At 36.4% G+C, this 15,483-nt stretch overlaps 1 pseudogene; it reads right to left on the bottom strand.

Moving 5' to 3' along the window:
- The window catches only part of LOC141607775 (uncharacterized), a 152,135-nt pseudogene that overhangs the window by 36,063 nt on the left and 100,589 nt on the right, over nt 1-15,483 (bottom strand).

The raw sequence follows: 15,483 nt of genomic DNA, 5'->3' as shown, positions 1-15,483 counted from the left end.
GCCTCACTTGCTTCCAAGGCTTCCAATGCTTGCATGTGATCTTTGAAGAAAGGTACACTTAAGTGGTCCTCTATAAAACAATCTATAAGGTCCATCTTGCAAAATACCAAACAACTCGAAAATAGTTAGAACAAACCTTGAAAAGTTTTACTTCCCCAAGGCAAACAAAGACGCAACTAATAACAATATAAAAAAATCTAAATCAAGTTAACACCATCACCGGCAACGGCGCCATTTTTGGTCGTGATCCCTCGTGGGGTTAATGTTTTCAGTACTTATCGTTAGGAGCACCTAGACCAAAACACAATTTATAACTTTAAAAACAACTCTACAATTAGTAAAGAGGCAAGTAAAGGTCGGATCCCAAGGGACAGGAATTGAGATGAGATTTTTATTGCAACTAGTGGTGTCTAAGGGTGTCATAATTGAGGTTTGAAGTATAAGATCACTAAACTAAATAGCAATGAAAGTAAACAAGCAAGATGGATTAAAAGGGATGTAAACAATTGATAAAAGGCACTAGGGTGTCATGGGGTCATAGGGGATTCATGGGAATTGATCATACAAACATATTCTCAAGTTATAAGCAAGCAATTATTGTTGTGATGGATCGAGTTGGTTTATATCTTACAATCCTAGGAAAGTTTGGGTCCCGGAGCCGAATCGATTAGATTGTACAACACCTACAAGCCGACTTAATCTTCCCTACTCAACAATATGCATGGTCTAATGAGACTCGAGTTGGTTTATGTCTTACAAGTCTCATTGAAAAGATAGGTGATGGTTTTAAATGCAAGGATTCATAAGCTTAGCATTTCATCAAACATAACATGTGCATAAGTTCAGATCACAATAAGCAAGCAAATAAACTATGAAAGCATATTAATTTAAGCATGAATCATTCCCCATGTTGGTTTCCCCTAATTACCCATTAACCCTAGCTAAGGAAACTACTCACTCATTATCAAGTTGAACATGCTAGCAAGGTTTTCAATCATACCAACAAAATAAAACATGATGAATAAATGAAAGTGATTAACAATAATTAAAAAGGGATTAAGAGAATTATACCTACTAATGATTCCAATAATAAAGCAAAGAATAAAATAAGTACTTGATGCTTGATTGGAAGGTTGTCAATCTCCCAATAATAACCCAAATAATCTTCAATTACCCAAAATAAAGGATGAACAAGAGAGAGATTAAGGAAATAAAACTTGTATTAAAACTTGATTAAATGTTGATTACAAAATTAAAGAGAGATTTGATTGATATTAACTACACTAAAGATTGCTAAGAAGAACATGCTCTTCTAATTAGACTAATGGGGTATTTATAGTGGGGATTAGATACATAAATTAGGGTTTACTAAGGGCTTAAATGACGATTTAGTCCTTGAGGAATCACCGGTCTCTAGGGAGACTCCGGTCTCTTTTTCGCCAGTCTTAGAAAAAGATGCGCATCCTTCCTTGAAGCTTGTAGAAGACGAAATGGAACTGTATGGGAATCCGGGCGTCTTTAGCACGGGACGGGCGTATTTGGGCGTTCCTGGACGGGCGTCCAGAGGGGAAGACGGGCGTCTTATGGAGCTTTTGCCCGAACGTCTTGTGGAGGAATACGCTCGGATTGTGGTGAGGGACATGCGTCTTCAGGGCAATCCGCACGGATTGTCAGGCAGTTTCATTCCTTCTTCTTTTCTTCCTTTTTCTTCATAAAATCCTTGAGGATTTCCTCGGGGATGCAAGGATCTTTTCTCATCATTGCCCATCTACTATAGTATGTACAAAGGCCTTCTAATCTTGTCTCTCTTTGATGCTTGGTCATTGAATTCAATCAATTTAGCCTCATTTTGCCATGAAAATGCAAGGTATGCACTCATTTCCTACCAAGGACACAAAACCTCAAAGAATATGCAAAACAAAGAACTAAAGACAATAAATGACCCAAATATGCACTAAAAAGCATGGGAACAAGTCTAATTCGGGGACTAAATATGCTCTAATTATGGTCACATCATTTGTCTCGTTTTGTAGACCAATTACTATGCTAGCTTCTTTCCCCCTGAGCTATTAAAATTTACGGAAACTCCTTGCTTGTTGATTGCATTTGATAAAGAATGCATTTTTATTCGTTTGGTATAGTTTGTTTCCTTTTGATTATGATTCTTTTCTTTCTGCCCTCTTCGAGTGCATTGTGTTCTTTTTTGGGTCGGTTACATCTTTAAAATGACTTATTTTTATCATGTTTTCTTTCTGCTTGCAATATCAATTCACATTTAATCGATTAGTAAAGGAATTCATTCAATAAGCTTAAATGCAGTCAATCATCATCAAAACCCAAATCAAACACTTCAGCAGATCAGCTCTAGCTCAGATCCTGGATTCCTTTGAATGCTTGCTTTAGACAGGTTACGGTGGCAGGTTATTCATGAAATTGGACTGTTTGTTTGGACCTTGAATTGTGTTGTACGAATTGTTTTTGTGTGTTGATAGTCGACGATAACATTTTGGTCTGTGTTGGAGGTCTTGTTTATTGGTTTTACAATTTGAGGGAGTCATTATTTGAAGTAATTGAGGTGTTTTATTCATGAGATCTTCTATTCACTTGAATTGTTCATTTTCATATTAGTTTTTTAGAAAGTGTACAATAATTTTATGGTGTAAATATTAAAAACATAAGACGATATCGACTCTATAGTTTTACTACATAATAAGTAGGTCGACTTCTTACCCCTGATTATCGTCAATCCACTTATAGCAGAGGCTTTAATAGCACAAGTGCATGACATTCCATGAGTCACACACATGTTTATGTATGGATACTTAGACTTGCATGTTATTCAAACCATGTTATCTGTCAGTTTATGTTAAGCATCTTCAACCTCCCCTTTTGTTAGTCGCATCCTGCTCAACGCCCCTTGTTTTCTGTATTTCAGTTGGATCAAAATTCTAGGCCGCAGGATTAGTAATTTGGGAATCTAATGAGCCTCTTCTGGAGGATTGTTGTAGTGTCGTCCTCCTGAAATCACGTCGCTGAGCCTTTGCTTGCTAATGTACTATACTTTTCTATCACTTTTCCTTTAATTTGTCGTAGCTTTCTCTTTTTAAGTGTGTGATTGTAAATGTGTTTGTTCTACAACCAGCCAAGCCCTCGGATTGATTATACACGAAAAGCAGTTAGTGGAAGTTTGACAGCTCTCCCTAGCATCTTTGACATGATTGACGTAAGCAGTTTTTATAGATTGATCCTTTTGTGACATTTGTACATTAATTGGTGATATCTGATATTTAGCTCGGAATGATATTGGAGGACAATGTTCTAGCCATGGTATTAAATATTGCCAATTGGTTTTGGTGGTCTCTAGAACTACATTTAAAGATCGAGATATCACCAATTGCTTCTGAGATTATGTGTCAGACAAAGATTTAATTCTTTGGTCCCAGCTCATGAACTAGATTAGTAGATGTGGTAAGTGGAGTATTTTATTTCTTGGCTTCTATTTAAGTAGTCTAAGAATGCATATTTCTTTAGTTGTGTGGTCACATTGGCGCTTTCACTACTACAGATACAGGCTATAACAACGGTCAAAAACCGTTGTTATATAAAAAAGCGGACGTTGTTAAAGCGTCCGTTGTAGAAGGTTTTAACAACGGTTGGTTTACTTAAGGAAACCGTTGTTAAAACTATTAACCACGGTTTTATGTATAAAAACCCGTGGTGGAAAGTGTGACTCAATTTTGGGGGGAAAGTTATAACAACCGGTTTTAATATACAAAACCGTTGTTATAACTAAAGACAACGGGTTGTTTTAAAATAACCGTTGTTGTTTGTTCTTAAAAAAAAAAAAAAATTAAATTAAATATTACTAGATGCATGCATAATTACGGCCTGTTAGAATTCCGATGCATGCATTATTACCGACATCATCCTTTGTACATATGAACGGATAATATGGAATGAGAAGGGTTAGTAATAGGATTTGAAGCAGCATTATTGAGAGATATGATGATGATTATGGCACAACTTCCTAACATATATATTAATTAAAAAGCAATTAACTCAACCCACACATTGCTTAGTATAAATACATTGCATATCTCAACTAACATTTCCATTATCTCATATATTCATCTCCAAACTCTAACTGCTAAAACAAACTCTACTTAATCTTTCAAATCAAACTCAAAAAACTCCAACAAAATGAATGATTTCATCATTAAGACTCTTACCATGATCGAGAACAACAACAACTTCATCCGCCGGTTCCTCCATATTGAGGAAGGTTTCAGGAGCTACCTTGCGGAAGCTCGATCCGCACTGAAGCACGCCAAAGAAGATGGCTTGACGGAGCAAGCAGCGATTGCGGCTATATGACGATATAGCAAGCTGAACGGAACCTCCAAATAGCCAAGGAGGAGAGGACGGATACGATAGAGCGGAATAAGATCCTCTATGAAAATATAAGAATTGCATTTTTACATATGTAATTTTTTTTTTTTTAATTTATGTATTTATAAATATATATATATATATTAATTATGTTTATCTTACTTCTTCATCTTGCTTCTTCATTGTTTTACTAACTAATTATGCGAACAATACTTAAACAAATAACATAATGGTCGATAAAAACACATACATGCAAAAGAAATAAATAGAAAAAGAAAATAATGACGATGAAACTAAAGGTTGGCGAGATTTACCCGATAAATACGAACGTAATAGACGATGAAATCACGGTGTGGCGAGAAGATAAAGCGACGATGAGAAAGAGAGAAATAGAGAAATAGAGAAAGAGAGAAAGAGAGTGTGTATGTGTTTTGTGTTTGTTTGTCTGCTTTGTTTGTGTTTGTGTTTGTGTATTAAGGGTTGTGTTTTGTGGTCGCAGCAGACTTTCATTTGTGTGGTTTATAGTATGGAAGGTATTGACAACGGTTATTAAACAACAACCGTTGTGAAATAAGTTTTAACAACGGTTGTAAAAAACACCCGTTGTTAAATAAGGTTTAACAACGGGTATCAAAAATAACCGTTGTGATTACTTTTCACTAACTTTGCGCCAATTTTGCGCCAAATTATTAACAACGGTTGTGCATGTGTGACCCGTTGTTAAAACTAATAACAACGGTTTTTATAACCATACCCGTTGTAATTGATTTTAGTAAAATTCGCGCCATACATTCTACAACGTCTATTGTGATTTTCGTGAATAATCGTTGTTAAAGGGGCGTTGTAGTTGCCTGGATTTGTAGTAGTGTTTATATTAATATTTCAGCTGATTGCAGGAAAGCAAAGTCATGAACTTGAGGAGTGATTGATTTGTTCGTGTTGTTACTAATGCTCTATGCCTATATGTGATTTTGCATTTAAATATTACACATCCAACCCCCGATCTTACGGGTTATATCACTGAGGGGCAAATCTATATTGACAGAGAGCTGCACAATCGTCAGGCGAGTATTCTTTTCATAGTCCTTGTATATTTTGGCTGGCGGAAATGATTATCCGTGAAATGATTCAGTTAAACAATTAGATATCATTTTTGTTTAATATATGCTGATTCATGTAAATAATAGTTAAGCTTAAGCATATCTTTATAAAGCATAATGTTGCATTTTGTTGTTCATGTGCAGATATATCATATATCCACCAATCAATGTCCTTCCTTCACTTTCCCGTCTCATGAAGGTAAAATATATTAAGCTTTTGTTTATGTCAACTTGTTTCGGCCTACAATTATTTATGGCATGCTAATTCTTACAAAAATTAATGAGGTATGATTTGGGGTTGTGCAATCAGTTCATCGTTTAAAATTCAGTTTCAGGCAATTTTGGAGTGGAACCTTCGGCTTCAGAATCTATCTAGATGAATTTAAATTAGAATCGCCCTGACTGATATTGAGTCGATTTCATCTTTTCTTGACTTTTTCTTTATTATTCATAGGTTCTTGCAACCAGGGGCGAACTCACCTGAGCAAATGACAGCAGGTGCTAACCTATTCCTCGAAAAAAATTAACAAAGACGTATATTTTTACTACCCCATTCATAGTTTATGGGAGATAATAAATAACTGATGTTGTATTGTTTGTGAACCCGACTATCGTACTATTTTATTCGTAGCCAGTTTGGGAGGGATATGCAATTTTTGGTTCACTTGTTAAATGTAATTCATCTTTTTTCGTGTAAGGGCACAATGAGAAGAAGCTTTGCCTTCAGTAGGCGACCACCAAGTAACAACTTTAATTATATTGTTCTCGGATTTGAGGTGAGGATAAATATAATTGATAATGCGAACAAGAATCTATTTTGTTTTTTTTATCCGTCTAAATTTTTTAAAATGTATTGGGAGAATGACAGAATGTCATACACTATTATGCTTGTTTAGAATGATTGTGTGTGCTGCCCTGTTTAGAATGATTGGTTAAATTTTAGAAGTGTGTATTCTTATTAAAATTTTCATCTTAATGGTAGAGTATGTTGTTCAGTGAAAGCTGCCTCAGAATATCTGTGAAGAATGATGATTTGCTTTCTTGAAACTGACAAAGGACATTTTAAAACATTTTGTACTGACCAAACCAATATAGGCTTGATGTTTCTGTTGCTACAAGAGATTGAATATTTTTCTTGATTAATTATACGCTTCTTTGGTCATGGTATACCAAACTAATATATGCGTCAGATACTCGAAAAGTAGTCTTTGTTATCTCTCAAATCACGACTGATTTGGTGATTACATTATCAACTATTCATCTTCGATGACATCTAAAAAAGATGTATTACCTTTACTTTGATCAGCTTTCCTCTCTCAATCCGCTTTGATGTTATATTGTGAATATACAATGTGTTTCACAACTATCGAAAATATCTCTTCCGAGTTACTTTTTCAAATTTTGCTATCCGGGAAAGTGGTAATTAGACCCCTTTACTTTGATGAATTGTGAAATGTAGCCCCTTAAATTTTAATTGGAGTAATTGACCCCCTTACCTTTTCCAAAATGTGAAATTAAACCCTTTCATATTTTCCGGCCATTATCTCACCGGAATTTCATTTTCTCGTCAATATCTCATTCATATATATGACATTTTTATTCTCCGAAATAAAAATGCGCGTGACATGAATATCCTACGTATTTCACTACTTATACAAAGGAACAAAATAAAATTATTGATGAATTATATTACATCAATTACAATTTCGTCAAATTCCAGTGTTTGGCAGTATGCCAATCTCCAGGTCTACAATTGTCTATTTATCTACTTGTCTCTTACTCCGTATTATGCATCCATTCTTCTAGGTTAATAAACTTTGGGTAAATGATCTATATATGAATCAAAATGAGTTGGCAGATTTTTATGAAATTGGATTCTCCGTACGAGTTTTAATGATTCTCCCCACCAAAGCATGATGCATCATGCATATAACAATAACCAACAAATAATTCAATAATGTTTTTTTGATAAATTAATTTCTTGGTTTTCCCCATTCCTTCTTGCTCAATAGCATAAATACGTATTTGAACCAAATTATTCGAAAGATACAAGGTAAAATTTGATGAGGTGGTAAAGATTGATCAATGAACTGGTTGAGAAACAAATATGGGGAAATTGGCATGTATTAGCAAACATGGAGATGGATAAAAATAAACAAATTAGGAGAAAGAATGTTAAAAGAGTACTAAACAGGAGGACGAGAAAATGATGAAATTCTGGTGAGATAATGGCCGAAAAACGTAAAGGGGTTTAGTTTCACATTTCGGAAAAAGTAAGGGGATTAATTACTCTAATTAAAACTTAAGGGGCTAGATTTCACAATTCATTAAAGTAAAGGGTTTAATTACCACTTTCCCGATTAGCTATTTGTAGTCGTTTTAAAATCTCTTATTTTGCTTCTTGAGTAGCAAGGTACAAAAATATTATGAGCCTAGAGACCCTCACATTGAAGAGCAAGCTCCCTATCAAAAAGTAAATTCGATGTGTCTAGGATGTCTAGACAAAGTAACCATTTCTAAGTATTTAAGTTCAATTGCATTATGCCGGATCAAAGTACGATACATGAGCGATATACTCGCTCCTTCCATTTATATTATATGAGCGATATCTTACTTTATCCAAGGATGGTGGCCGTGAGTACCATGTCTCACAGGTAGCTAACCTATCATGTATTTGTATGCAGTAAATTTTTTGCGAGACGATCTCGTAGGTGAGAATTTAGAGGACACATGGCAGGGTGGCTAGGTGTTGGTTTGCCAGATGATCATATTCTGGACTGGTGTAGGAAGTTATAAATGAGATCCTTATTGAAGAAGCAGATTATAATTGCAGCTATGATGGCATTGATCTATCAGATATGGACTGTGAGGAGCAATTGTCATGTTAAACTGGTTATGCCTCTGCCTCAGGTAGTACACCAATGGGTCAAAGCAGGATGTTTTGGGTATTGCTTGTCACGGATTGAAGACTGTGAAACACAGTGGATAAGGCTTGGTACACGAGCATAGGGTGCTACTGAGTTGTATCTGTGAATGTTTTTTTTATTAGCAGTGTGTTTTTGTTGTAAAAGGCCTTGGTGGTGGTGACGTACTTGTTGGTTTAAGTTGATTAATACAAATTTACATTTCACCAAAAACAATTTGGATTGGTCTTATTTTTAAGATGGTCTCATAAGAGATTTAGTGATTAATTGTAGAGTCAAATTTATGATATGGTGATGTAGCATTTGACAACTTTTGAAAATAGTTTCAGCCTTGACAATTGATTGCTTGTGATGTTATGCTGCTATGTCAGAATCTGAAAAGGTTCTAAATGAGATATGAAGGTTCATGGCGAGACTTTGGTGCTTTGTGTTATTGCACTGCTAAAATTACCCAGAATCCTACTTGAGACCTATAGTATAGTTAGATCAACCATATATCCATATCTTTAATACCATTACTCTTAGTGCAGATTGCTGATGTAGTTGTGGTGCAGGTAACATTACTGTGATTCTTGGTACTTCCTAACATAAAGGGAAGCAAATTGGAGGACAACCAGACATGATGTCGGTAATAAAATCTTTCTTATGCTGTCATTTTTTCCAATCTATTTTTCCATGGCATTCACAGTGTTATTCACTAGGTCTAGCATGCACATGTATGTGCCTGCTGTTCCTTTCTTACAATCATAGACGGTAATTCCATTCTCGGTTTAAAAATAAAGTATTTTTTTTATTTAATTTCTATTTTGAAGGGTTGCTTAACTGGAAATGCTCGTGGACGGATAAAATCATATCCAAAAGATAAGCTTATGTTCCTTTTTGTTTGAGTCTGTTGAATTGTTTGTGAACCCGACTATCACCCAAGGTTGATCAACTTCTAAAAGATGGCTACTTTCTTTTGTTTTGTGTCACCTTTCTTGGAAGACTAATATATTTAATTCTCTATGATGCATTTGTAAGAAAAAGATTAGTAGAGGTAGAGGTAGAGGTATAAGTAAAGTGGGGGAGGAAGAGAGGAAAAGAGAATGGGTGAATATGTGAACAAAAGGCAGAACGAGAAAGAGTGGAGATAGCGAGAAAAAGCGAATGAGATCTTACCTAACCAATAAGCCTTTGGGTATTACCATTTAAGGTTATAGTAAAAATAATTTGAGCACATGCTCTCACATCGCATCTCATAGATTTAGTCATTTTGTAGTTGATTGACCAATCTTTTAGCAGAGACTGAACTGCTCGGCATGTATACGAAAAAGGCGCAGTTGGTTCTGGGACGCCATTCTCAAATTAAAATGTGATGATTTTTATTTTTCTGTTTGATCTGGTAGATGGGGTCTGGGTATCTACTTGTGGTTTATGGAAGTGAACTGACCATTAGTTCCAACACATCTGTTCCTGACTTCCTGGTACGCCATTCTCAAATTATTTCTTCATTTCTTCATTTGTGTATACTAAACTTGGGAGATGGTCTATAGCTTCACATTTAACCTTTTCACGATGATGAATCTTGAATTGAATTTGAAATGTAAAAGGGATCCTGTTGGTGCAAGACTACTTGAGTACGCTTTCAATGATACTAAGCTAGGAGGTTTCACTTTGGCATTGGAAGTTGAAACTATCAAAGGGTTTTCCCCACATCCGCTCATCATGTGAACTATATTAGGGTCTAAAGTCTAAACTAGGCGACAGCCACTAATTATCTCTGCATGAAATAACTTAGCTTATACTAATTGTGATTCACTAATATCGCAGGCAGTCAAGTTACAGGTAGTAGGCTTCACGACATTAAAGATCTCCAACCATAAAGGTCGTGTTATTTTACATAATGTAATCATTTAGACACAAATGCTATGCAAATACTGAACATATTAAACTTCACAGGTTTCTCTATGATAACTACAATGTCAACCATATTTATTCACTCCTCCTTGCCTAGTATCATACATAAATAAAGCTTTATCCAATTGACATACTACAAATTATTGATGTTTTTGATAATACAGGCGCAATCGACACCAAACCAAACTTTCTGAAATGCATGCAAGCATTTCCACTGTAAAACAGTCATTCACGGGCAACCATTCAACAATGATTGCAGCACTCAGCAAGAACAAGGTATTGAACGCAGATATTCACCTAACGAGTTCCAAACATTCATTTACCTGCTGATACACTTTATAAATTATTACGACTGCCTGACATTTTTAAACGTGTCGCAGACAAAACTCACGCAGGTTCATAACACAATCCAGGATGAGAAGTATATCTTGAACATCACAATACCTGAAGCAAACTTTGACAAAGTTAATGCAACATATTTGGGTTGCTCCAAATGCGGAAAACGTTCAGATAATCTGGCAAGAGACATTTATAATTGCAGAAACTGTGCAAAGGACTGTCATTTCATCGCCTAGGTAAAAGAGCACCTTGAACAGCAAAATTCTATCGAGTTGACATCATGTACTCTCCTCAACCCACTCTTGTGACTACTTGCCTAATAAAAATTCCTCAAATACAAGGTGACATTCAATTGTGAGGTTTCAGATGGCATAGGAAATTTGCCAATCACAGCATTAGCTAATGCAGAGAAGATTTTACGCATGCAGGCACCTGACCTTGGGTGAGATGGGCATTTCTGAAGGGAAATAAAAGCAATACACCCTTTCTTTTGATCCACCGTCTGTCTAAATCTTGAACCGTTTCCATTACGGATTTGCGTCATCATGTTCTCATCTGTTCGTCTTCAGATGTTGTGAATATGTACTTTTCTTTCACCTTATTAGCTATGTCATTTCACCATCTACTTACTTGTCCACTATTTATTTCGCAACGCAAATCATATTTCCCAACTATAATATTAACTAAATTCTACTTAGCATTACACCAAATTGAGGCATCGCGCCCGATAGGGCACGATGCAACAACTAGTAATAACAAAAGGTATTGATGGATACTCAAGATGTTTTTTCAAGAAAAGTTGGGATATTTTTAGGGGTGATGTGTGCAAGCAGTTTAGGATTTTTTCCAATCTGGTCAATTGTTGAAGCAGCTAAATTGCACTAAACTGGTTCTAATTCCTAAGAATGATAACTTAGTGACAGTCAAGGACTTCAGGCCCATTGCTTATTGTAATCTTATTTACAAGGTCATTTCAAAGATCCTTTGTGCTAGGCTGGCAAAGTTACTCCCTTATATTTTCAACTATTCTTAATCTACTTTTATTAAAAATAGGAGTATTATGGGAAATATTTTTATTAGTCCAGACGTAGTAAGACTGTATACGAGAAAGAGTGCTTTCCCAAGATGTTTGATGAAACTAGGCTTGAGGAAAGCCTATGACTCTATTGAATGGAAGTTTGTGAGGCAGTTGCGTAATAGTCTTCATTTTCCTCCTCAATTCATTAACTGAATAATGGTTTGTATAACTACTACTTCTTATTCCATTGTGCTTAATGGCCAAACCCATGGATTCTTCAAGGGTAAAAGAGGCTTAAGACATGGTGATCCCCTCTCACCCCTCATTTTTACTCTTTGTATGGAATATTTAAGTAGATTACTAAATGGGGTGCGTACCATGCATGGGTTTATGTTTCATCCTCTATGAAAAGGTCATAAGCTAATCCACCTTATGTTTGCTGATGATCTCCTACTTTTCTCTAGAGGAGATATACCTTTTGCGGTTGCTATTACCGAGGATGTTATCTTAAGACATTCTGGTTTTAAGAAAGGTTCCCTTCCTTTTAAATACTTGGGGTTCAAATTTCTCATAAAAGATTGTCCAAGATTGATTGTAATATTTTAGTGGATAAGATGTTAACTAGAATTAGAGGATGGAATAAAAATAAAATATCTTACTCTGAGAGGCTGATTTTAGTCAAATCTGTCTTGGAAACAATTCATAATTATTGGTCTCAGATCTTTGTTTTGCCCATATGGGTTATGGATAGAATCAAGGCCTTATGTAGGAACTTCTTATGGGAGGGTACAGAGAGCTACACAAATGCTCATTTGCTTGCTTGGTCTGCTCATGCAAAGGAAAGGTGTAGATACCTGGTATCTTTTGAATCCCTAACAAACACCCATTGATTATCGGACTGCAACCTGCTTAGGAATCGCTACATTTGATCGACAGTTTAAATAAACTACACGTCGGAAAACTAAAAAAAGATTTTAAAAACAAAAGATTTTCAAAACATTTCTAAAGTACCTGGAGTGTTTTATGCACAACGACGGGGTCGCAATGACACTAACTATAGTCAAAACCAACACCGGACCAAAAACAAACTCAAAATTCAAATCCCGACTCCAATAACGAAACAAACCGAGTCAAACACAAAAAACAAACATCACAAACCTTCCAAGCTAAGTATACACGGTATATTTGATGGTCAAGTATAACAATCATGTCTTATAAAACCTAGGATAGAACAAACCACAAATCAAAATGCGTGATAGTGACAAGACAACTTGAAGACCCGCGGACATGCTCGCGCCTCTTCAAGCAGCCCAGGTGGCCATGTCGCTCAAAACGCACACAACCACACTATCCTCTATAAATAGCCCTTAAATGCCACCATTTGAAGGCATGTGAGAGTCTACCGCCTCTTTTCTCCCTTAAAATTCTAGACCTCGACTTCCCAAGTCCACAAACTACACGTATTTTTGACCTAACGATTGGAAATACTAGCCATAAACATTTTTCGGTACCCGTCGTCGTGCATTAAATCACTTGACTTACCACTTTGACCAACTACACCATCACTAAAGCAAAGCAACACTCCATACTTCACAAACACGGTTTTAAATCGAGTTTTCCAACTCACAAGTTTTTACACTGTCGATTTCACATAAAGCAACCTAACATGTAAGTATGAGGGTGTAATTAATCCTCTTCTTTCATGTTCTTTTTATATGTTTTTATGACCTTAATCTGCTAAAACATGCATAACATTGTCCAAAATACGGATTGATCGAGCCAAAACTGAGTTTTGACCTGAAGTAGAAGCCCATAGTCACAACTAGGTGGCTCGCGCCTCTTATGGCACACCAGGTCAGAACTTAAATGTGCTTACGTTTATCTTTCCTTCATTTTCCATTCATTATTTGTAATCGGTTTTTACCATTTCAAATATTTCAAACCATTTTTTATAACAAGTCTTTTTTAACCATAAATTATATCCACCTTTGGTTCCTTATACCATGACGGTTTAATCCGTGATTCGGTGATAATATTTGGTTAATTACATTTTAAAGGGTATTTTAAAGCGTTTTACTCATTTGTTTGCATTTGCCAAAACCATATTAGTCATATACAAATAATCATCCTCTGTTCTACATACCATGTCAGTTTAACCCGAGTACGATTATAAACTTTGACTAGTTACAAAGCAATGAACTTCGAATAATTAGTTCATATCAATCAATTTTTACACTTTATTTACAAAGCAATGAACTTAACAAAATTATTTCATAACGAACATTTCTTACATCCTTTTTTAAAAAACTATCCATGTCAAGCTTCCAAAACCGAACCCGACATCGAATATTATCAAGAAAATGATAATTGTTCCGAGTCTTGTTCTTCACATTAGCACAAAAATGGTCTTAACGACCTTTTTAACAAAAACGGGGTATAAACACCCTTTTACAAACAATTTCATAAGTATTTTAAAACAAGGAGACACCCCTTTAGGTCGTCATCTGACTCGCGCCTAAACATGCTCTCTGCTTTCTAGTTTTCAAACCAAGACAGGCTCCTTTGAATCACCCCATGGCTTGCGCCTCAATAGGCTGCCTGATGTTGCTCCTGTTTCCTTTCTAGCACTCGTCTAGGACGATCCCGGCTTCTGTAAACCCGAATACAAGACGGGTCATATTGATGAGTGCAAATTTTACATTCTAAAATACTTTTCTAAGACAAATGGATCATGTCATGCACCATAAACCTAACGCGGTAAATGGATGTTTATTTTACGTCTTGCATGCAAATCAGCATTAAATCCAACTTGACATCAATTACTTGATATTTGGATAAACAACCGACTTAGCAAACTTTTGCATGTTAGGTTTAAACTTGTGGATGCGCATTGATGCATTTAAACCGTTTTATCAACTTTTGCATTTAACCAGCCAAGGTTAATCAGTAGAGACCGCTACCGCGGGCGGGATTGGGTGTCCGATTAAAGGGTTTCCCAATATGTACCCTCACCTCTTACTCAGAAATTTTGGATAGTGGACGGCCTTATCCAGGGCGAACGAGAGTCATTCTAGCGATCAGACCCTAAAGAAGGACGATTCCTTATCTTTAGCACCTATGTCGAGCACCGCATTTTGCCTTGATTGACCTAGGTATAAAGTGGACTCGAGCGGTTTTCAGGCATCCCATAATTGCTCGGTGGTGACTCCGAACACCTATGCATCATTTCGAGGCCCTCACCAAGACGAAACCGACCGATTTATAGCGATCCGGTCGAAAGCATTTCTTACGCCGCCGAGCGTGGCTTTCCGACTGCCGCATGTCCACAGAATGGCTTGGCGTGCGGGTGGCCTCTGTCCACAGATTGGCGACTCCACTGCGGATGCTAGGACACTTGTGTCTTTGCAATCCCTAGATGGTGAAACTCAAACGAGGTCTTGGTTGAAGTGCATTATTTAATATTACGGTCATAAGTCGGGTTCCTTATCCGGGCCCACAACCTAACCCATATTGACCAATTGGCTCGTCTCGTCGGTGTGAGTTTTCTCATCCCCGCGTCACGAATCCCGATTGCCTCAAGCATACCATTGGCGTTACATCATTTTGTTTCGTCAAAGAGCATTCACTTCCCACGTGCATGAGTCTTGGGCACCAACCTTACATAATTTGTTTGAAATGGCATCCCTCTCGAAAATCGGGGATTGATCGCTTGGTGTGTAAGCACCCTTATTAAGCCAAAACCCGTGTCAGCATTATGCATAATATAATGAATTGTGAGTGCTTACGTGCTATGTAATCATAAGTGATGCGTGTATTT

The sequence above is a fragment of the Silene latifolia genome, chromosome 10 (assembly GCF_048544455.1).
Source record: "Silene latifolia isolate original U9 population chromosome 10, ASM4854445v1, whole genome shotgun sequence".
Classification (NCBI taxonomy): Eukaryota; Viridiplantae; Streptophyta; class Magnoliopsida; order Caryophyllales; family Caryophyllaceae; genus Silene; species Silene latifolia.
This window is presented reverse-complemented; position numbering and strand designations above follow the sequence as displayed.